General features: G+C 42.4%; 1 protein-coding gene across 12 annotated transcripts in view; it reads left to right on the top strand.

Moving 5' to 3' along the window:
• The window catches only part of LOC128930282 (uncharacterized), a 968,777-nt gene that overhangs the window by 205,569 nt on the left and 739,616 nt on the right, over positions 1 to 23,592 (top strand). For all 12 annotated transcript variants that reach the window (XR_013530218.1, XR_013530219.1, XR_013530216.1 and 9 more), the window contains one exon: positions 6,574 to 6,809. The gene's annotated coding sequence lies outside the window, so the exon portion shown is untranslated. The remainder of the gene's footprint in view (positions 1 to 6,573; positions 6,810 to 23,592) is intronic.

Raw genomic sequence — 23,592 nt, 5'->3', positions numbered from 1 at the left:
TTGGAAACCTTCTGAGAGTAGATGCATTTTACACTTTGGAAGATTTTTGTCTTATTTTATTACAGTACTGTGTCTTCTGATAAATTAAAGGGAGATGAGTTGTTTCTCAGCCAAATAAACCCTTACAGTGAAATTAAAATTTAAATCCTTTCTGTGTTTGCTCTGTCAGACCGATGGGGCTTTGTCAGAAGGGACTTGAGCTGTGTGACTCTGTTGTATATTTTTATTTTTTTTCTTGGTCTAAGAGGCCCTTATTGACTATTTTTGTAAGTTTATTAGTCTGTTACTAGGATGTTGTTCTCCAATATAAAGGAAAAGGTGGAAGCTGTAGGAAAAATGATTTAAACTTCAAGAATCGATTCAACAGCAAATAGAATTTCATAATAACTAAGAGAATGGGTTTGAAATGCAGCCAGATTTGGGTGTTAATCCTTTCCTTGCCACTTAACAGCTGGGTTACCTTGGGCAAATTGTATACCTCTTCAAGGCTCTGTTTCCACATCTGTAAAATGGAGATGATGCTTGTAATGTTTAAACATTGCTTTGTAAATAACCTCCCAACATTTAGTGGCTTAAAACAAAAATCACTTAAAAAAATTCTCAGGCATCTGTGTGTCAGATGATCTGGTCTGCTCTTAGCCAGGAGACTCTGCAGATCTTGACTGGACTCCTCCACGTGACTGCAGGCTGCTGAGAGGCAGCTGCTCCATGTGCCCCTCATCCTCCTGGAGCAGCAGGCTAGCTGAAGCATGCCCCTCTCATAGCCATGGCAGAGGGACAAGAACATGAGCCCAACCAACTAAGCATTCATCAAGCATTTTGTCAATCCTGCTGACATTTCATTGGCCACAGTAAGCTATGTGGCCCATCCCACAGTCAAGGGGCAAGGAATTATGCTTTTGCCATGGGGCTGGTTGCTAGGGTAGTAAACAATCACCTCTCCTTTACCAGGTGAATACCAGGCTCATAAGGCTGTTGTTAGGATTGAATGAAATAATACACTAAAGTATTTTGCAGAGTTACTGGAGCTTCCTGAGTGCTAAAACAGGACACATATTAATTCTACCTACCATTGCTACCACAAGAAGGTATATACATGCTCCTAGTTGGTACAAGCAATGACTTCAGGTAAAAAGGCCATTATCAAAGTGTTAAACAATCTATAAATATGGTGGTTTAAAATATCTCTACAAAATTTCTTGTCCATTCAGAAAGTGGGGTCTAATTTCTTCCTTTGGAGCAAGGATTAGATTTAGTGACTCTTTATGGGAACCAGTAGAAAAATAAGTGGAAATGCAATGGCAGAGATTAGGTCCATGTAACTAAGGTCCAGTTTTGGTCAATGGAACATGAGGCACATTTCCTGGGAGGGTTTCTGGAAAATCTTTGGCTTTCCAAATAAAACATAAAAAGATGCAGTTAGTATCAACCCTGTGCCACTTCTTGCCTTTGAGGTAGACATTGCTTAAAGCTACAGGTGTCATTTTGTGACCAGAGGGTAGGGTCAAGAGAACTGCAGAGGTGCTTGTGCTGACACGATTACATAAAATCAACACTATCTACTTCCAGATTTATTTTTACATGAAAAAATTAGTCAGGGTTGGCCAGGTTTTCTGTTGCTTACACCTAAAAACATTCCAAACAAATGTAGAATATGAGTGGAACAGACTGAATAATGACCCTCACGGAAGCTTATCATCCTCACATCCAGAACCACCAGGTGGCCACCAAAGGTCAGAAAAGGTGAGGAAAGGATTCTTCCCCGGAACCTCCCGAGGTGAGCAGTCCTGTCCACACCTGGGGCTTCACCAGAGTGAGGTGGGGAGCACTGATACGATCCTGGCAAGGTCAGCAAAGGCTTTCCTGAGGGAGGCAGAAAAAGGTGAGCCGGTGATAGCCTGATAAAGAGCGAGGAGGGACAGAACCAAAAAACATTTATTTGATGCTTCTTTTTTTTTTTTGAGACGGAGTTTCGCTCTTGTTACCCAGGCTGGAGTGCAATGGCGCAATCTCGGCTCACCGCAACCTCCGCCCCCTGGGTTCAGGCAATTCTCCTGCCTCAGCCTCCTGAGTAGCTGGGATTACAGGCACGCGCCACCGTGCCCAGCTAATTTTTTGTATTTTGAGTAGAGACGGGGTTTCACCATGTTGACCAGGATGGTCTTGGTCTCTTGACCTCGTGATCCACCCGCCTCGGCCTCCCAAAGTGCTGGGATTACAGGCTTGAGCCACCGCGCCCGGCCTATTTGATGCTTCTTATTGGCCACTCACTACATATGCCAATCAGTGAATTCTCACAATTATCTTATGAAGAAGATGTCATTGTTACTTCCATTTTGCATGTGAGGAGAATGAGGTGGCCTCTCCTCTCTTCCTGGTCTCCTTCTTCTTCTTCCCTCTTCTTTTTTCCCTCTTCCTCTCTCTCTTCCTCTTCTCCTTCTCTCTCCCTCTTTCTCTTTCTCTGCCCTCTCTTCTTCCTTCTCCTTCTCTCCCTTCTTCTCCTTCTCCCTCCTCCACTCTTCCTTCTCTTCCTCCCCATCTCTTTTCCCTGTCACTCCACCCTTACCCTCTTCTTTCTCCTCCTCTTCTTTGTTCCTCCTCAGCTTCTCCTTTTCCTTTTCCTCCTCCTTCTCCTCCTCTTCCTCTTCTCCTCCTTTTCTTCCCCTCCTCCTCCTTCATATTCCTCTTCTTCCTCCTCTTCGTCTTTGACTTCCTTCTCCTCCTCCTCTTCCTCTCCTTAGGGTAATTAGAGAGGAAAACCTTGTGCCATTAACCTCCATCCACCTGACACCTATTAGGTACCCGATGCATGTTGACTTACATGTCACATGGGAGTTTGCACTGAGCTCTGTAAAAGTTTGTGCTCATGCATACACACCCCCTCACCTACACACACACACACACACACACAGAGATTCGAGGACTTGGACACTTTTGCTTCTGAAAAAAATGACCACAGTCTTTTGCTTCAGTCACATGCTTCAGTAGAAAAAAACATTTCTCTTTTGTGCCATCATTTACTCAAAGGCAGATGCAGAGTGTTCGTTGAAATGCTTCCTCTCCCCTGATTACCTTGTACAGAGCTCTCCGTTCGGGAATATTTGCAGGTTTCCTTGTCATTCTCTGGCTCTGGTTTATAGAAAAATGGATCATTTGTTGAGGCAAACTTCAAAGGCAGAGAGAGCTCTCACTTAGAAATAGTTCTGTCTTTTAATTCAGGCATAATCCTATTAGAGACGCAGCTCTCTGGGCTGGGGAATCCTTGTAGGATTCTTTGATCAAGGGAGCACTTTTGAGTTCAGTGGCTCAGCCGTCCCAGCCCTAACAATAAAGGGGATCCATTTACTATCTGGAAATGTTGGTCATTTCCAATGAAAGAAGCATATACCTGTACCTGTGTTTGAGTTCAGGGGAAAAAGACGGAATGGGAATAGGGTTGTGGTGTATTTCCAACATGTGGCAATGCAATCCCTGCTCATATGCCAATAACTTCAGGTATCATTAAATCACGTGTGAAGGCATTTGACGCCTGCTCATTCATTAGCCATCTTAGAACTATCTTTCTGATTCTATGAGATGAGAGTTTCATTTTGGTCTTTTATGCTTCTTGAACTCTGGTCAGCTCTTCTATTTAACAGAGAGATTTAGTCAGTCTTGACCTAAGACTGTAAGGCCCTCTGCTCTGCCAGTTTCCACCTTCCTCATTCCCCATATCCCTGCTCATCCTACTTCTCTCTCCTTGTCCCCCTCGCTCTTTTGCTGCCACTGCTCCTTCCTGTTTGTTATACAAAGAGCACAGTCTCACCTTGGAAACCCAGCATACTTCATGCCCTTGATCCTGGAGTGTTCTTCCACCAGAAAGCAGGGTTGAGACATGAGGCTCAATCCCTCACCTCCCTCTAATCTTTAATCCGATACTGCCTTTTTTGTGAGGGTGGCTGCGTCCATCCTATTTAAGAAAGTGCCACCCAATGCCCCTCACCTCCAACATTCTCTCTCTTCTTGCTCTGCTTTATTTTGGAGCACTTTTCACCATCCAACATATTACACATTTACTCATTTATTGGGTGTCTCCTCCAGGATAATATAAGCTTCATAAATTCAAGGGTTTTCGTCAGTTTGGCTCACTGCCATAGTCCCAGAACTTGAAGAACAGAGCCTGGCAAATAGAAGACACACATGAAACATTTTGTTGAATGGATGAATGAAAGAGTTGTTTTTTGACTTCGGCAAGTGAGAGCATTAAGTTAGAGTTTGGTAACACTCCTGTGTTCCACTGTGGCTATTCTTACCTGTGCCTTTTATTTTAGGCAAGTGACATAAACATCTGAACCCACAACTCCTGGTCTGAAAGTCCTTTAAAAGTCCGCTTTCTGATTCCCCAATTTGTTGAAGCTGCGTAGCTCATGGCATTATTTAACGTGCTCTTGGGATTGTTCACAATCCAGATGAAATATGGATTTCATTGTGTTTTGAAATGCATATTTTGAGGCCTTATATCAATATAGGATTTTCATTTTTTAAAATGAGTTTTTCATGTACAGTCCACATTTCTCATGATCTGGGGGATAAAATTTATTGACAAGAGAGCTGTGTGCTTTTTATTTCTGGCTTGTCTCAAATGTAACCAACAGATTCACCAATAAAATTTAGATTTGAACTGTACCCCAAGCACCATCTTGGAAGTTGGAGTTCAGCAAGGTGCTTGACTAAGATCTGGCATGTGAGGCGTGGGCACTCAGGGAATTGATTTTGAAGAAACACCAGTGTCAAAAAAATGAAGAATGGTGGAAGAATCCCTAGGAAGGCAAGACATCTGTGGCCTGAATTTGAGAATGGTTTGGAGGAAGAAGGTTGTAATTCTAATTAAACAAATTCTCAGATGCAGCTGAACTGTACACACCCAACTATGTGCAGCTACCCAGTTAATTCATTATGCAACACATTCATTGAGCTGCTTCTATGTGCTAGGTATGTGCTGAGTGCCAGGCTCCCAGTGACGGAGAAACAGATAAGGTTCCTACCTTCCTAGAGCCTAACTTTTAGAGGGTCAGATGACAAGCACACCAACACGTGCAGGTAATCATTTGTAACCCCTACAAACTGGGATGAGATTGTCGAAGGAAAAGTTCAGAAGAATCAGTAGAGATTAACACGCGTGAAGAACTGTGACTTAGCTTGGAGGTGAGGACCTCCAGGAGGCAAGGTCAAAGGGACCAGGCCACATTGTCCCTTCCCCCAACATCGCTTCATGTCTCTCTTCTACTAGCAGTTCCTTTCTATCCTTCAGTTACTCATTTTATTTCCTAAGCCAGTGGTTTCCCAGCCTTTTTAACATCTAGGGGAGTTTCTGAGATTCTCCTATTTTCCCCACCAAGTAATTCCCTAGAGCCATGTGGCTCCAGTGCCAGCTTCTGCCTCCCCTCTGTCTTTATTTCCTGTCATTGTTTCAGGTCCTGCTACACTGGACCACAGTCATTGGTTCACCTGTCCATCTCCTCTACCTGCCTGGAAGCCCCTTTAGGGCATCATTTCTACTCTCTCAGCATGCAGCACACGGCCTTTGCTTATGAAAAACTAAATGAATGATAACAGCTAGCATGTATATGTGCATACAGTGTGCCTGACAGTGTTCTGTTAGTTACACAACTTGTTAGAACCACCCAAATTCCTCAGCAGTTAGTGTCATTACCCCTACTTTATGGAGAGGAAACTGAGACACAAAGAGATTAAGCCATACAAACACTTAGCTGGAAGTGGCAGAATCAGGCAGCCCAACCCCAGACTCTCCAGACCGTCAACCACCATGCCCTCAATGAATGAACGAATGAATGAGTGAATGAACGAATAATTTTTGTGTTATCTCATCCCATTTTATTTTGAAATATTAATGGGTATTATGACAGGGAAGCCCTGAAAATGGCAGAAAGCTTTGCACTACTTGTTCAAATCCTGTTTTTCACTCATCCTTGGTTTTTGAAGATTTCATTACAAACTCCTGGAGATGGTCACGGGGCAGGGTTTTGCAGGTGATAATTCCTAGTAGATAATCCCTCCCTTTCTACTTCTTCCAACCCCAACGCAACTGTTCTCCTCAGGCAGATTGTTAAATTGCTGGTATCCACAGCTGGTTCTGACATGAGATTGAGAAGATACGGGAACCAGTCATAGTTTACCAGAGCCAATGCAGAGAGGCATCTCTGTGGGCCTTTCCTCAGTCCTAAAGTGCCCCAAATAGCCTTCTCTTTCCCCTCACGCCATGTAAATAAGATAAAGTTGCCATTTACTTAATACCTGCTCTGTGCCACGTACTGCACAGGTGACATCGCTTACCTCAAAGGGCACCTTCCCCAGAAGGGTGGATGCTCCACCCCTAGACGTCTCCTCGCCCATTGGTTTTCACATGTGGCTCCTATTAAGATCATTTGGAGAACCTGGGACACAGACTGAGTTGCAGGTCCTGTTCTGTTTCAAGGACCCTGGGCCTCTGTTCTTTAGCAGCTCCCCAGCTGGTTCTGTCACATATTTAAGTTAGAGACTTTCTGCACTAAGGCAGTGGTCTTCATATTTTAGGGCACATCAGAATCACCTGGTGGAGCCGTGAACTGCTGAGCATCTGGTGTCCAGGTGATCTGAGTTGAGAATCAAACCTTGGCCTCTATCCGCATACCTGTGGAGTGCCCTGGTCACAGGAAGATGGTAAGCTGGCCGCTTGCCCTTCCTTCTCAGCTCTTCACACTGCTGTGGGAAGACTTGGAGGCACCCAACATCCAGGGAACAAAAACTTGGGAACAGAGGCTTTTGTGCAGGTAGGTCTTTGCCTTTCATTTTGATTGCGGTGTGTTTTTGTTCCGGGTGGCTTGGGGTTGAGTTTGTGGTTTGAAACCCAGATTAGAACTTGCTAAGACCTTTATAACCCAACATAAGATTTCTTTTCTGTGCCTGTTGTTGTGGGGTTGGAGGTAGGGTGAGTGAAGACTGTTTCTATGTTACATTTTCCTAAGCTTATTCACACCCAGCCTCTCCTCTAAGTTCAGTGAGGGTGGAGCGGGCCTTTTTACAAGAGGAGATTGAGGTACAAGAGAGAGGAGGTGAAGTGGCCTGCTCAGGGTCGCAAGGCTGTGTGAGTTATGTGAGTGACGTGGCTGGGGTAATAACAAGTGAGGTCTGATTCCCAGGAGGGCTGAAGTAGAGCAGCAGGTGTGGCTTGGGAAAAATCTCCAAAAACTGTACCTAAGAAGGCACTCACAGACTGCCCCTTGCACAGCAAACCATGGTGACACTAGTTCGACTTAGGGTTCTGGTGATAAATTGGCATTAATGAAATCTCAATATCTACCCATAAAGAGAAAAACAAAAAATCCATATCAGGCCCCGATGGGTCATTAGATCTTAATAGAAACAATACAAATTCCCGGCAGAGCACATTACTGAAGTAAGTGAGCCTGGCCCAGCCTGTCCTTATCTGTAGCATCTCGATATTCTTACCGTATGTGTGTATCTTGGATTAAGGTAACAGCAACAATGATCAAGGAGGCGAGACTATAAGCTAATGATAGAGCACTTTCACTTAGGAACTGAAGTAGTGAACTTGGACAAATTATTGAAACACTCTGGACCTCCATTTCTAATCTGAAAAGTGGAAACAACCATTCTTTCTTGTTAGGAAGAGGTCATGATACCTCATTGTTCTCCTTTGCATTCCCCTGGTTTCTAGGTGGATTGGATACCTGTTAAATGTGGATGGATATCTGTGGTTCTTCGGTGCACTGCCTGTTGATCTGCTTAGCCCAGTCTTCTTTTGAGCTGTTGACCTATGTTTTATTTATTTATTATTTTATTTATGTACTTATTTTTAACTTTCTAAAAATGTTTTTATACAGAGTCTCACTCTGTCACCCAGGCTAGAGTACAATGGCACGATCTCAGCTCATTGCAACCTCTACCTCCTGGGTTCAAGTGATTCACCTGCCTCAGTCCCCTAAGTAGCTGGGATTACAGGTGCGTGCCACCATGCCTGGCTGATTTATATATTTTTAGTAGTGATGGGGCTTCACCATGTTGCCCAGACTGGTCTTGAGCTCCTGACCTCAAGTGATCCACCCACCTCCGTCTCTCAAAGTGCTGGGATTACAGGTGTGAGTGACCGCGCCTGGCCTGACCTATCTTTCAAGAATATCACTCTTTTTGTCACAAATATGCATATATTGTCTTCCTATCTCTCTCTCTTTTAGACAACTATATTGAGGTATAATTTACATACCACCAAATTCAACCGTTACAAATATACAATTCAGGGATTTTTTTGAGGGTAAGTTTCTTGAGTTGTGCATCCGTCATCACAATGCAGTTTTGGACCTTTTCCACCAACCCAGAAGTTTCCCTTGTGCGCATTTTCAGTTTATCCAGGCTCCCACCCCTAGTCCTAGGCAGCCAGTGATCTGTTTCTGTCTCTATTTGCCTTCTCTGGGCATGTCATATGAAATAGAATCAGATTATACGTAATCTTCCCTGTCTGGCTTCTTCCACTTAGCATCTTCGTTCTTAGGTTCCTCCATGTTGTAGCAGGTGTTTAATATCAGGACTATGTTCTTTTCACTGTTGAATAGTATTCCATTGTCGGGATATACCATCGTGTGTTCTCTCCAGTCCTCATTGTGCATGTGGGCAGATTCAGCCAGGAATACACTGTCCCCAATCATGACTGTAACCTCAGACAGGTAGAACAAGGGGCCCTCCTCACCCCCATGATCATTATCTCTACTGATAACACCACCAGGCCTGGGGTTTGCTCCTTTAACTGTGGAGAGAAGCTGCCAGTCTACCTCCCACTGGGAAGAGCCTCTGCCAATCTAACTGTTAGAGGGGCAGTAATCCAGTGATGGTGGTGGTGGTGATGGTGGTGATAGTGGTAGTTCTGCTGCTGCTGCTGGTGATAGTGGTAGTGGTGGTCATGGTCGTGGTTGTCATGGTCCTGATACTGCTGCTGGTAATGGTGGTACTGGTGGTGATGATAGTGGTGGTACTGCTGGTGGTAATGGTGGGGGGCGGGTGATCGTGGTGAGTTCTGCAGTCCTACCCTTCTTATCTAAAGTCCAGCAGTTTTACAGGTACACATGCTTCTCAGATGGCTGTATGCCTTTGGTGATTTCCGGAGGACTGATTGGCTTTGTCAATTTTGTCCAGCTGTGGAATTGCTCTTGGGGAAATGATTTGCAGATCTCCTTGTTCAGCCATACCTGGAAGGCTCATCCTACCTCACAATCGTTTGGTTGCTTTATAACTTAGCTAGGGGTTCTATTGTCGTGTAATGATTTTGATTTTGACATGGGTGTCAGTATCTCTGTTTTAGCATCTATTTTTATCTTGTTCAGGAAGGCTATCTTAAGATTATTAACATATTCTCTTATACTTTCTTCTACTATTTTACAGCTTTCTGGCTTATATTTAGAGACTCCTGTATCATGTGCAATTGCTTTTTAGAATGGTCGTACACATTTGTAGTTCCACCAAAAAAGTATCCAAATTATTTTAAGCATACTTGGCCAGTGTTGAAATTCGCGTATATTTCCTCACCATTAAAACAGATTATTTCATTATTAGTTTATTTCTATAGTTTTATGCCTTTGTATTATTTGCCAAATATTTATTTTCATAAGTATTTGTAATTTTTATATGTAGCAGTTGTTAAGCCTTTGATTCTCATATTTCCTGCAAATATTTCACCAACATGCTGTTTGACTATTGAACAACTATATTTTATTATAATAGCATTACAAAATGATTTTACAAAAACAGCAAAATAAAAGAAAAATAAAAAAATTAAGAGTGTTTTTTTTTTTTTTTTTTCTTGTGGAGAAAGAGCCTTACTATGTTGCACAGGCTGGTCTTGACCTCCTGGCCTCAAGTGATCCTCCAATTTACGCCTTAGTATTTGTGTTTTTCCTGGTTGGTGTACACCTTTACACAGAAAGATCAGCTGACAAATATTTTTTCCAACTGTCGTGTAATAAACCTGTATAACACTTAATCCCTGACGTAATTTTAACGATGAAAAAGTATTCCTTGGATATGTTGTACTTTAGTTCACTTCTTTCAGTTGGTCCTTAGGCTCTTTGCAGTGTTTTACTGTTCTATATTACATTCTAAAAAACCTGTAGCTAAATTGTTATGGATGGCTCATTTTTTCCTAGTATGCTTTGCCAGAGAACATGCTGATTTCTTAAGCTTTTGATACGGGTTGACAAATTGGCCTCCAGAAATCTTAATACAAACTACATTCTCACTAGTGATATATAAGATAATACTTGCTGTCCTTTTTCCTAGGACAGCAAGTATTATAATTTTAAGAAAATGTCTGCACATTTGGAAGGCAAAACTGTATCTTCTCAGACAAGATGGGCTGCGTTCACGGTGGTGTGGCTGTAGACGACAGCTGCACCCTTTCAATGTGTTTGGCATACCTTCTCCAATGTACATATTTTTATAAAAAGTATATCAATATTGTGTGTGTGTGCATATATAAATGTGTGTTTGTACATATGTGCATCTTTTTAAAATGGCCATTTGATACTAATGAGGTTGGACATTTTTTCAGATTAAGCAGTTACGTTTCTGCTTTCATGAATTGCCTCATCCTGTCACTTGCCTACTTTTTAAATTACGAGTTTTGATCCTCTTATTATTTACTTATGAGCTCTTCATATATGTTTACTTTACAGATAGGAGACCATGATGTTTTATAGTGTGCTTTTCTCAACTTCGACTGTGTCATCAATGTAATTCCATACTAATAATATAATTTTTATATCAATATCAAGAAGATACTCCCTCCCATTATCCTCTCCCTAACCATGATAGATTGACTGCAAAAATCAATGGGAAAAGTTCCCAAATCTTCCCCTTCCTTGTGTCTGTGCCCTTTGCAATATGGCTTTGCAGCTCCTCCCATAGGAGATGGAGTCCAGCGTCTGTGCTGTCTCCGACACTTGCTTCGCCAATGGCATAGGTGGAGTGACAATGGCCATGTAAGGGTTCGTGTGCTTCTGCTGTCTCTTGGAAACCTGCAACCATCATGTAAACAAGCATGGGGTGCAGGATGCTGATAGACATTTGGCCCTATTACCTGATGGCCTTAGAGGATGACAAGCCAGCTGCCAGACTGGTCAGTGAGGTTGTCCATGACTACCAGGCCCATATGAACTGCCGGCTGACCACAGATACATGAGTCAGTCTGGCTGAGGAGATCAGCTGGGGCTGCCCAGATTGACAGAGCCATTCAGGCATCCCATGGAGTTATCAGTCAGAATACACCGTGATTTAAACCACTAAGTTTTGTGTTATTTGTTATGTAGTCATGGATATATATATATATAATATATATATATAATATATATATATATAACATATATATATATATAAAACATATATATATATAACATATATAAATATATATATGTATGTGTGTGTATATATATTTTAAGAAGGTAATGTAGTGCAGAATCTGGATTTTATTTTTATTCTGCATATGACTGTAGTTTTGTATGTATTATAACTTTCCATGGTTATTTTCATATTAGTGTATTTGTACTTTATCATCATGGAGAAGTTTTTAATATTCACCACCAATCATTTTATACACTGTGCTAATGTTTGAGTTGTTTTGATTTCTCTCTTGCCCTGGTATTCTGCATATTGAGGGAAAAAAGTCATGACACAGTGCTATTAAAAAATGTGTCTGTTGTAGTCACCACTTAGTTTCACTTGAATCATAATTTGTACAAAGTGGAAGAGAGGTGTTTTCTGTTGGTTTGTTTCACTTATTTCATAACTTCATGAGAATATGAACTGTATTTTATATTGGTTGAGACAATCATAACAACTTCAGTACATTCATGGTTTTTATGTTTGAGTAAATTAAAATTCAGTTTCATAAAACAAAAGTACAATGAGCAAATAAAAATTCCCTGTTATAAAAATTATTGTCTCAATTTTAAAATTATATAACAAATAATTAAAGTTAAATGCAATGTAGATCTGACATTAGAACTTCAAATAAACAAACTAGCCAGAATTCAATTATTGAAAGATTAAAAACATGCTGACAAAAAAGAACTTTAACTACGCTAGCTAATATTTTTATTCTTAATAGGTTTAAAGTCTGCCTTATCTTATACCCTTATTTACAGTATATATGCAGTGTAGGTAATTTACATGGAATAATGTTTTGCTCAGGGCATTATATTCTCACAGCTTTGTATCAATAATCAAAATGTGATAATCTCTCAAAACTTACCTATGAGATTCTGCTTTAAATCTGATTTTAATCACAATCGAATTAGGACTATAGAGTTTTTGGTTTTCCATTTTACTAATATTTTAGTAACTTTCTCCCCTAAAATCTAAAATGCATGTTACAATTTATGTGTCACTTTGTATCTATCACTGAATCATTTTCAGATGTGCCTATTTGGCTGGGTATAATATTCAGAGGGCAGCCCCTTCTTTTCCCCTTTAACAGACCATTAACATGGACATTATTCAGTTTTTTTCTGGCACGTATTGTTGGAAGGCAAGCATACCTCCTCTTCTTTTATAGGTAATCTGAATTTTCTGCCTGAATACTCTTAATAGTATTCTGTATTTGAATTTAAAAGAACAAACAATAGCAATAAAACAGGTTGTATCTAGGTGTTACTTCTTGTGTTAATGTTGCCCGCCTTTCCACTTGCAGAATAAATTATTCAGCTTCATTGTAGCTCCCATTTTACTTTTGTTTCATTTGTTTTGGTTTCCTGCAATACCGATTATCCATATGTTGGAGCTGGAACTTTGCCATGTGTTTTTCTTACCTATCAACTTCCCTCTCAACATTTATTTGTCTTATTTTATTTTAACTTGGTGTCCTAGGAAAAGCATATTGAGGTTGTTGTCCACATTTTTTTGTTTCATGTCAATTTTAGTTCACCATTTTAAATGCTATTTTATTTTTAATCATGGGGTTGTGTTTTGTTTCATTTTTTTCCTTACTTATGTTGGGAACCACTATAACTCTCTAAGTTGTCTTGCCTGCATATCTTGTTTCAGTTCCCCATCCTAGAAGCAGACCCAACCAAGGGCCCAACACCTGTATAGGGGTGGGCAGGCAGCCAGTAAGAGGTGAGGTATTAAGCCAACTGCCACAGTGGGCAACTCACGCTAAATCCTGACAGGAAACCTTGTGAAGTGGTATAAACACAAGCTCCAAATTTTCTCATTTAAGATGTGAGGAATCTGGGACATTTGTATCCTATAACTGCCAATCACTGGTTAAGGATTATCTGCAGGAGGGTGTTAATTTTCCTGGCACCTCCAGTTTACCATGACCATGGGCAAATAATGTTCTGGTGGCCTAGAGGCAGTTCTATGAAACCCGTGCAGGTGTTGGTCCTCATAAATCAGGCTGGTGTGCCCAAAAGTCGTAAGAAGGGATTATGGGAATAATGTAAGTTTTGGCTACGTCAGATAAAAAGCAAATCAATAAAACCGGATGCCTCCCTGAAAAAGCTATGATAGCCCGGATGAATAGTGATTGAGGAACGGAGGTTTTGCACTATGAAGACTGGATTTAAATTCAATTTATTTCTACCACTTCTTGTGTCTGTTTAACATTTCTAAGACCTCTATTTTCCTAAGTGTAAATTAGGTATAATAGTAAGGTAGCTTTAACAATCAAATATGATAGTGCTTGGTATCTAATAAGGGCTTTCAGACATAAGCTTTTAAAAAATATTCAGCTATGAATTTACCTTTGAGTGCCTCACTGGCCATATCCCTTAATTTTATGATGTAGTGTTTTTTGTAATGTTCTAAATAATGTGGTATGTTTGTATCCTATCTCAGAGTCAATTTAAAGAGCTGTCAAGGTGGCAGATCCCTAAAAAGAAAAAAATATCTGAAACAACAAGAACCTGCACTTGTTTTGTGTCCTGGTATTTAAAAGTGCTTTTTTGTTGAATTTAAATCCTTTTCTATTCCTAAGTAACCTCATGAGCTTCCACAGACAAAGAAAATTATGCTCAGAGAGGTTAAGCAATCTACCCAGGATCACACAGGAGGAAGTAACAGCATTAGAACTAGGGCCCAGGTCCCTCTGACTACTGCATCAGTGCCTTACCAGAGTCTCATGCTCCCTTTGTGTTTGAGACAGAATAATGGCCTCCACAGGTGTTCATGTCCTAATCCCCTGAACCAGTGAATGTGTTATCTTATATGGCAAAACGGACTTTGCAGATGGGATCAAAGATCTTGAGATGGGAACATTATCTTGGATTATCTGCAGTGTAATCATGAGGGTCTTTATAAAAGGGAGGCATGAGGGTCAGAGTCAGAAGAGCAGTTGGGTGGCCTGGTGTGGTGACTCATGCCTGTAATCCCAGCACTTTGGGAGGCTAAAGCGGGCAGATCACTTTTGGTCAGGAGTTCGAGACCAGCCTGGCCAAAGTGGTGAAACCCCGTCTCTACTAAAAATACAGGTGTGGTGGCACACACCTGGAATCCCAGCTACTCGGGAAGCTGAGGGAGGAGAATCGCTTGAACCTGGGAGGCAGAGGTTGCAGGGAACCAAGATTGCATCACTGCATTCCAGCCTGGGTGAATGAGCCAGACTCTGTCTCCAAGAAAAAAAAAAAAGGAGTTGGATAACGGAAGCAGGTGTGCATGAGAGAGAGAGGCCAGAGAAAAGATTTCAGATGCTCTGCTATGCTACTAGCTTTGAAGTGGAGGCAGGTGGGGCATGAGTCAATGAATGTGCATGGCTTTCTAGGAGCTAGAAAATAAAACAAATTCTCCCCAAGAGCTTTCAGAAGGAATGCAGTCCCATCATATCTTTATTTTATCCCCATAAGACCCATTTCAGACTTCTGACCTCCAGAACTGTAAGATAAAAAATGTATGTTGTTTTTAAATCACGAAGTTGTTGGTACTTTCCTACGTCAGCCATAGGAAACTGACACACTTTGTAATGGTTAACAGATTTACACACCTGTATGTGTGCTTTAGGCATGTAAAAATTGTTTATTCATTTTTCATGCAAGGAACAGTGCTTAGGAGGACTTGCAGAGATGAAGAAAGTTTCTTTTTCTGAGAATCTCAGCTTCTACCTGTGAAACTTCAAATAAGTAGGAGGCTTTGTCAGTGGGTTAAAATGGAGGCCAGCTTAGGGTTCTCCCAGTGTGCAGAGTGAGAATTCGGATGAGTTTTCCTGATCAAGGTGCAGTTGGAGAAGAGTCTTTCAGAATGACTATTTCCTAGGAAGAAATGAGCAAAGATTACCCTGGGCAAAGGGAACCACATATGCAGTGACATCAGAGAAGTACCTGATGGGTCAGAAAGTGGAGGGAGTAGCCTTACATGTGGGGGATGATGAGAGCAATGACAGCGTGGCTTGGTATGTGGTTTTCCTTAATGCCCCCAAAATCTTCCAACAATGGCTAACTCTGTGATTGCTCAACGTGCATCATGGCCTTGCCTTGGGTTCTCTAGGGTCTGGGTCCTCTCCGCAGGGAAAGGGATGCAAATCAGCATCTGCCTGGAGTTTGCCTGGCTGTAGAGGTGCCCTCAAACTGCTGATTCTTAAGTACCAAACGTCAATAAAAATAATCAAAGGAAACCAGCAGCCCATAAACAATATTAACTCCAGGACTGGTAGGAGGCGAGGGGCTGGAGAATATTGGAGCAACACACACATTTGAATACTTGGAAAAAGCCCCAGTGCAAAATGTGCTTTCTGTATAAGGCACAGATGCTGATCAGATAATCAAGACGGTAATAGTTTAATTTTATATTTTGCAAGGAAGACCATGTTCTTTCCCGCTTTCAAAATGCATCTCATCATTGGAGAGGTGTCTTCTCTCCAGAGTTTAGATCCTGGGCTTTGTGAAGTTTTCCAGGTGAGCTCTGGACCTCACATTTGGTCTCGGTCTGGGCATCCTCATACCCTCAATTCTGTTACTCTTTGACGCAAAAACTCAGTTTCCCTTCTACCTGGTCCGTGGCAATACAATCCAAATAGCACACCCTTGGACCTCCAGCTCCTGTATAAGATCAAACTGATATGTTCTAAACTGTATAATGGAACTAGGGACCATCAATATTATGAAAACAATTATAACAATGATTGAGGTACTGACACAGCATGCTTGGTACATAGCATTCCTGATCTAGTTTAATTAACCTAGTTAACTAGTAGTGGCTTCCAACTCTCCGCTTCATTTTGTGCTGTGTGGACAGGACCTAACATCCAAAGTCCGGGTAAACTGGAAGATCTAGGCTTCCATATTCCCTGGTGTTTGAGTGAATTATCTCACTTCATTGTTTATATTTTATATAGATAGCATGCCCTGTGTGCCAGGCATTCTTGTAAGCACTTAAAGATATTAACCTGTTTAATCTTCATAAAAACCTAACATGGCAGGTACTATTATCCCAGTTTTAGTGATGAAATTCCGAGGTGCAGGGAGGTTAATAAACTCCTGAAGGTTCCCTAGTTCCTACGTGGCAGAGCTAGGATTCAAACACACAGGGTTTGGCTCTGCCCCAAGGCTGCCTCTTTGGGACTGAGAAGATGTCACTCTGTGGCATCTCCCTGCCTGCTCCCCTCTGCACTGGGTTGGATTAGAAGCCACACCTCTCGTACCTCAGGGTTTTCTGGCTGCTCTGAAGCCAGCAGCAGCCCTGGGCCAGCCTGGCCCCCTGCTCTCTCAGAGAGTTGGATTCTGTTTGCTTGCCTGTTCTTGGCCTTTGCAGCATTGTGAGGCCAGGAGTGAGGAGGAGAAAATGGCTCTCCCCACCCTGTCCCTCTTGACTTGCCAAGAGCCACTAGGCCCTGAGCCAGCCACCCTGTGGGAAGATCTCCAGCTCCCTGGGCCTGCTGCCACTGCAGATGTGTCCTGCCCCCAGCAGCAGAACAAGGCCCTTTCTTGGAAACTGACCAGGAGATGCCAATGGAGGAAAAGATTAAACTTCCTTCTTTGTCTACACTGATGGTCACTTATCCCCCCACCACAATCCCAATGTGTAGGGTAGTTGTGCCCATGTTCTTCTAATGGCTTCTTTGAAGTCCTGTCATAATCTCTGGGGCCTAATGAATGTGATAATCTCTTAGAGTTTGGAAGATAGGAGCCATTCTCTAATATTCCAGACGAGGTCCCTGTAACACACATCTGCAGGACTGTCCTCCCCACCTGTGACTTGGTAAAGGCAGGTCGGGTCCCTCTCATTGAGTCCATGCCACATGCAAAGGGATTTGGTATTTTGAGCTTAGGATGGCACCTGGGCCATTCTCTTTTGTTGTTCATTCAGTCAACAGACTCAGATGGACCAGGCCCTGGACAAAGCACAGGATATCCAGACACTAGCAAACCACAGTTTCTGCCTCATGCAGCTCACAATGTCCTGAGGGAAGCAGGTAAACACACAGTTATGTGGAGGAATGAGAAAAGCTTTGATGATAGGGAGCAAAATGAGACAGACAGGGTTGACTACTCCAGGGTGGACAAGAAGGTCTTTCAGGAGCTGAGACTTGTGCTGGGTCCTAAGAAATGGGTGGGCGTTAACTGAGCACAGAAGAGGAGGAATCAACGTTAAGGTACCAGGAATTTTGTATGCAAATGTATGAGCAGGGGAGAAAATATTCCCAAGTGTTGTGCAATGTCACGTCACATGAATGTTTTGTCTGAGGAAGTGATGTCTGGTGCCACAGCAGTCACCTCGGGATGGTGAGGCTATTCACCTAGGATTAGAGTCAACACATTTACTCTGTTTGGTAGAATATTAAATATCCTTAGGATTTAAGACATGCTTTTGTTTTAGTTACTTTCAGATCAAAAGGTATAAAGTGATACAGCTATGATAAGAAATAGAGCGTTTAGGAGCAAAGAAGGACATACAATGTTGTTTTACCCAGTTTGCTGTCTCTGGGCGTGGTTCTGCCTCCCTGCACCTCGGAATTTCATCACTAAAACCGGGGTAATAGTACCTGCCATGTTAGGTTGTTATGAATTTGCCTGTGTGAATTTTTCCAACATTACACATTCCAGTTGTGTCCCATTTTATCAGTCTAAATAATATCAGTCCAAACAGAGGGATAGATGCATATACATCTCCACCCCATGCCACCTCCCCGGATACAAACCTCATAAACAGTCACCTCCAAAACAAACCACACTGATGTACTTGTTCACAGGGAGGATGCCAGCTCTCTTTGCACCCACCTCACGGCTTTGGAAATTCTTATAAGTTCATCATTATTTTTAAAGTTAATACTTATAATGAAAAGGTTTCTCTTTGATGTGGGAGTGCTTTCGAAGCCTTGGTGACCTATATTGCCAATGTACTCTGTGTATGAGGTGAGGCAGGGACCGGCTGGGGAATTACCCATGTTTAATGAACACTAAAATTAGAATTTGACTGAAATCCACAGAAATGGCTCAACAGCAAGTTCGAGATGCCCCTGGGGAGCTGTGGGCAGCTCAAATTTACCCACAGGCGTTTTTGAAAATTTTTTTTTTTTTTTTTTTTTTGAATCAGCACAGTTGGCTCTTTTGAGCCCAGAATGCTGCTTGCACTCAAAGGCCTCTCTCCTCTCCCTCAACCCCAGCCCCCTGACACTGATGCTTTGGGGACAGCCAGGCACCTCTGCGGGTCTTTGTCCTGTTGATCATGCCCAGGCAAGCGCAGCACATGAAGCCTGGGATGTTTGGTTTTGCCTGTTGTTGGTGACCACACTCCTCATAGGAAGTTCTAGGAAACATCCCAGCATCAGGAGTGTGTATGCTGTTGACTGAAAAAAACCCAAGATATCCTCTTCTTCAGTGATTCCCCTAAAAGGGATTTGGGTGAATTTTGATAGTCTAAAAAGCCCAATAGAAATTTGACATTTTACTGACCAATATGGAAAGAGAGGCCTGAGTGTATAATAAGCTTAGGTTAGGGACCCGTTTCTCTAACCTAGGAAATATAAAGACAAATAACTTTAAAAAATGATGATGAGGGACAAGTATGGGGTCCAGCTTTAGCACAGCTGTCTCATCTCACAGAGGCCCAAGGAGGGGAAGCAGCCAGGAATCAGGGCAGAACCCAATTTAGAAGGCACATCTCCAGATTCCTGGGCCAGTGTGCTTTCTGCTGGGGCCCCTCGCTTCAGCGTGTGCATGAGTGCTGTTTTAGTTGCATTTGATTTATTGGGAAGTATATTTATATACTTGTGCAATTGCAAAACTTTGTTGTAGTTTTAACTTATAAAAGCATTTATAAAAATGCTTGTTTTAACAACAAAAAATGAAAATCTATATATAAAAATGTAAGTAATCACATTCAATCCTTCTTCATTCCCTGCCCACTAGGGAACTGATGTTAACATTTTGATATATGATATTCTGTAGCTTTTTATATTCTTACATAAACATACAAATATATACACATATGGGCTAGAGGCATATTTGTCTATCTATTTTTACTAAAATCTTATACTCTTTCTCCAGCATTTTCCTTTTTCATTTAATAGTACATTAAATGTATCTTTCTGTGTATGTATACATTATCTAATTTTTTTTTTTTTTTTTTTTTTTTTTGAGACGGAGTTTCACTCTTGTTACCCAGGCTGGAGTGCAATAGCGCGATCTCGGCTCACCGCAACCTCCGCCTCCTGGGTTCAGGCAATTCTCCTGTCTCAGCCTCCTGAGTAGCTGGGATTACAGGCATGCGCCACCATGCCCAGCTAATTTTTTGTATTTTTAGTAGAGACGGGGTTTCACCATGTTGACCAGGATGGTCTCTTATCTCTTGACCTCGTGATCCACCCGCCTCGGCCTCCCAAAGTGCTGGGAACATTATCTAATTCTTAAAAGTGCCATAGTATTCTATAATACAGATGAACCAAAATGTAGTCATCATTTCTTATCGATCCACTTACTTTTTCAAAATGTATCTTCATAAACATTTCTCAGGGCCACTCCTATGCTGGTCTGGTGTTTCTCAAACTTAAGAGTTAGAAGAATCACCTAAAGCTCAGGTTCCTGGGTCCACCTCCTAGCAATTTTGATGCAGTAGGTTTAGGCAGGGCCTGGAAATATGCATTTCTAAAGCTCGCAGCTGCGGTGATGCTGCTGGGATTACAGGCCTGAGCCCAGCCTGCACTCTCCTTTCCTCTCAGCTCTTCACACGCACTTTAGGTTCCAGATACACAAAGTCAAATTCCCTGGCTGGTACCAAGCTCTTTCAAACCTCTCTGTCTGCTCATGGAATTCTTTCTCCTCCGAAAATTTCATCTCCTTTCTCCTTTCCCTTTTCCAGCCTGGAAAACACCTCCCCATCTGCTGAGGCCTAGTGCCATTTTAACGGGCTTCACAGTGGCTTTGCAGGCACACAGGTAGAGCTGATCTCCCCCTATGTTGAATATGGCTCCTAATAACTGCAAGAACCACACTAGACTTGTATTATAGTCATCTCCCACTTACCATCAATAATTTATTCCCAAACCTCACACATTGTGCCTGAAAATGTTAATTTGGAACTCGTCACTAGTTATTTCAGATGGGAAAAATTACATGGCATTAATCAGTAGCCCCCAACCCTTAACCAATTTCTTAAACCATAACTAAGATAAGGTAAAATACCTATATATATGGAACAAGCGATCGTGTTAGAATATAAAATGTTTAAACCTTTGCTTGCGAACTGTCCAACAATGCGGATATTAGGAATCAGCCACTTCTTCTGCAGGGATGCTCAGTGCATGCCTTAGCACCGGCCATGCTTGGAGACACAAGTTCTGTTTTTGACCCTCACCCTTCAAATATCTACATGTCATTCTGAGGTTCTGCTGATTTTATGTGGAAGGGCATGCAGTTCTTTATTTTCACATTGACTTAAAAACTATACAGCACTGAGTATTGGGGAGATAAATATGTTTTCCTTTATATTCATGGATGGAGTGATGATATATTGGGAAATATTTGCATCCTATGAAGCTTGAGTGTTAAAAACCAAAGGTGCTCAGTTAGAAAAATGTTAATGGGAGAAGTGTTCTCTCTGAAAAAATAAAAATAAAAACCTGCATATTTTCCTAAATCCAGGCAAGCAATAGCATCACCTGGAGAACTTGCTCTTTCAAATGGTTCATAGGCTTCTCTACCAGAGATTCAGATTCAGGAGGTCTGTGGATCTGTGGTGGATGGGGCTCTGGAATAGATTTCCACCTGTTTCGTATGAGTAACCAGGCTGAGAGTCACTGGTTGCGCTTATGTGTGCTTTCTGCCAACTAGTTCATGAGCTTTTCGTTGACAGGCATTCTTTAGTTTCTTTGTGACCATGTGCCTGGGGTGAAGTAGCAGTGTCACTGAAGGGAATAGTAATGATGCCATGCATACAGCAGGCCTGCCATAGTGCTTATCCAGGAGTGTTTGTGTGGGGCTAGGCTATTTTTTTTTTTTTAAACGGAATCTTGCTCTGTCGCCAGGCTGGAGTGCAGTAGCACAGTCTCGGTACACTGCAACCTCCGCCTCCTGGGGTCAAGCAAGTCTTCTGCCTCAGCCTCCCAAGTAGCTGGTGGTACAGGCCCGCACCACCATGCCCAGCTGATTTTCATATTTTTAGTAGAGACGAGTTTAACCATGTTGGCCAGGATGGTCTTCATCTTTTGACCTCGTGATCCACCTGCCTTGGCCTCGGAAAGTGCTTGGATTACAGGCATGAGCCACTGCGCCCGGCCCTGGGCCAGGCTTTTTTGCGGACTTTCTTTGCTGTGTCTGCTGCAGGGCCTTGCCTATAAGGACTCATTTAAAGGTATTTCTTCATGAGGAATCTGGAATTGTGTTTTGTGCAAAGCGTTCTCTTTCCCTCCACCTTTCCTGAGTCAGGCAGGTTTTGTGGTTTTGCAAGAGTTAAGAGTTTCTCACAGCATTTGAGAGCACTGAGTGAAGCCTGATCCTTGTTAAAATCATTATTGTCATCTAGTTCTCATGGCTTTCTGTCCACCCCAGGGCTAGGTCAAAGGGCCCCTTCCTGAGCTCTCGCCTCCAGTAACGCTTCCTGCCCTTGACCTTGGTGTCCTGGCCTGCCCTGCTCTTTGCCTCTGCAGCAAATCCAGGGTTGCCTCTGGGGCTCTCAGGTTTCATTTTATTTTCACTAAAATCCTTCTGGGGCTTCTATTTTTATCCTTGTGTTTGAGGTGTCGCGGCCATTTAAGATGATGCCTTTGCTATGGTCGCAGCTTTCCTCTCAGGGACAGAGACTGCTGTCCCCCTGCGGCCACCTTGTAGCATTTACCTGCACACACAGGGGTGAATCCTCTTCTGCTTCTCCTCCTCTTCCTGCCACACTCACAACGATGCAGGCACAAAGTTTTTCAAGCAGTTAAGAGGGAAAAAAGTTGATTGGTATGGGTTGTGTAGTGGATTTGCACAAAGGCCGGGCGCAGTGGCTCACGCCTGTAATCCTAGCACTTTGGGAGGCTGAGGTGGGTGGATCACCTGAGGTCAGGAGTTCAAGTGGATTTGCATAGTTTGTGTAGTTGATTTGCGTAGTTGTCTGTTTTCTCCATTGGTCACCTTTTTTTTTTTATCCATAGCTCTTTTTAGCAATCATCATTTTCTGTTTAATGTTAATAATTCAGTGTCTCACTGCAATATTCTGTAACTGCAGTAGGACTTTTGAACTCTTTGAGATCAGGAGTTTGTCTCATCTGTCTCTGCAACACTCAGGGCATGTGGCATCCAGGAGAGCTTGGTGAATGCTTGCTAAATGAAATGTTATCCTCTAGAACTCTGAAGACACACTGATGCATAGCTAATTGATTAAAAAAAAAGTAACTAAAATGCAATGGTTTGTTTTTAAAATGTCTCAGTGTTGCCTATTTACAACTACATATAAACAACGTGAGCAGCACAGTTTATTCTCAGGTCCAGAAGAGAGGTAATTGAATGTGTCATGACCCTGCCCCGCCTATCTCCATGGTGATGTCCCTTCACGTTGCCTTCCCTTCTGAGAAATGGCATTGCCCATCTGAATGAAAACCTGATGACAGAGGAGGAGAGAGCTCTGGGCAATGATCCCAGTCTCCAGTGCTGATTGGGCTAAATCAGCACTGAACAGTCACCTACATCTGTGTCTGCAACCCAATCTTCTTTTTCCTAACAACCCTTTCGACACTAAGCTTCAGCACTTCCTCCTGCCTGAAACATTATTTCCCTATCCTTTTTGCATGAGTAAGATCTGCTAATTCCTCAGATCTCAGCTTTGAAGTCACTTCCTCCAAGAAGCCTATCCTGACTTCCCTGCCTCTTAGTCCAGCAGGAGGGGCACCTTCTCTGTTGCAATGGCCTCATCCTCCCCCTTCCTCAGAGTGTTGTTATTCTCTCTAGCAATTTTCCAGTGTGGTGGACATAGAGCTGCATAGCCCAAATCCTCTTTCAAGGAAGAACTAGAGTCTCAGCTGCAGGAAGTGTAGACAGGACACCATGGGCTTCTTCCTGGTGTCTCTCAGCTGCAGGGAGCCATCTCCACCAGGGCAGCCCACTTCCGGTGCCTGAGCAAGGTGGGGTCTAAAAACCACCA

The sequence above is a fragment of the Callithrix jacchus genome, chromosome 20 (assembly GCF_049354715.1).
Source record: "Callithrix jacchus isolate 240 chromosome 20, calJac240_pri, whole genome shotgun sequence".
Taxonomy (NCBI): Eukaryota; Metazoa; Chordata; class Mammalia; order Primates; family Cebidae; genus Callithrix; species Callithrix jacchus.
The sequence above is the reverse complement of the archived record's forward strand: the minus strand, read 5'-3'. Positions and strand labels throughout refer to the sequence as shown.